Here is a 1,145-nt window from a genome sequence, read left to right on the forward strand (position 1 = left end):
GAGTATAAGAGAGAGCGAGAGAGAGAGAATATAAGAGAGGGTATGAAAGAGAGAGTGTGTGCCTGTGTGTGTGTGTGTTTATAGAGAGAGGGGGAGAGAGAGTTTATGTATGGGTGAGAGAGATAGATTAAGAGCATGTGTGTGTGTGTTTATATATGCATGCATGTGAGAAAGAGAGTGTGTGTGAGTGAGTATGTGTGTCAGTGTGTGTATGTGTGTGTGTGAGAGAGAGAGAGTCAGTGTATATGAGTGTATGCGTGAGAGAGAGAGATAGAGTGTGTGTATGTTTGTGTGAGAGAGAGTGCGTGCGTTTGCATGTGTACGTGACAGAGACAGACAGAAAGAGTGTGTGTGAGTGTATATACGCACATGTGTAAATGAGAGAATGTGCTTGTGTATGTATATATTTATGTATGTATGTATGTATTTATGTATGTATGTATGTATAAGAAAGTGAGATTTTCCAGAGCAGTCTATTGCGTAAATTCAGCAGACTACCACACACACTTCAGCACACTCCCCCACACCTACCACAAGTTAACTGACTCAGTCTGTCTGTCTGTCTATTTGCCTGTCTTTTGTCTGCTCTGTGTGCGTGTGTGTGTGTGTGTGTGTGTGTGTGTGTGATATATTTGCCTTGCAATTGTCAGCTGACTAGCTGTGTCATCTTTCATAACCAGCTCAGCAGCAATACTCTTTATTTAATGTCATTAATCTGCTCATTAGTTCCACTTAACACTATAATTTACTGTGAGCTAATGATGGTCTTCTCACAGCCAACAATGACGTCTCTATACAGCCACATGATTTGCTAGAAATAACAACAAGTCTCTCATAGAACCACATCCTGTTGCTGGAAAGTGAAAATACAGACGTCACAATGGAGTCCTAGATACACACATCAGAGAAAAGTGGCAAACAGTTATAGTTGGGGCCGTGTTTGATCATAAGGCTACTGGATCATGGTTAACCTGGTGTTAAAAAAGTATCGGCTACAAGGAAGTACATGTTTAACAGTGTTGTTGTTGGCATCCTTTTGTCTTGGAAGACAATGGATATATATATATATGTGTATATGTATATGTATATATATATATATATGTATATATATATATATATATATATATGTATATATATATATATAT

At 38.3% G+C, this 1,145-nt stretch overlaps 1 protein-coding gene across 1 annotated transcript in view; it reads left to right on the plus strand.

The window, feature by feature from the left end:
• Positions 1–1,145, plus strand: part of LOC106870318 (T-box transcription factor TBX18) — a 22,605-nt gene that overhangs the window by 8,736 nt on the left and 12,724 nt on the right. The window lies entirely within an intron of this gene.

This window comes from Octopus bimaculoides, chromosome 22 (genome assembly GCF_001194135.2).
Source record: "Octopus bimaculoides isolate UCB-OBI-ISO-001 chromosome 22, ASM119413v2, whole genome shotgun sequence".
Classification (NCBI taxonomy): domain Eukaryota; kingdom Metazoa; phylum Mollusca; class Cephalopoda; order Octopoda; family Octopodidae; genus Octopus; species Octopus bimaculoides.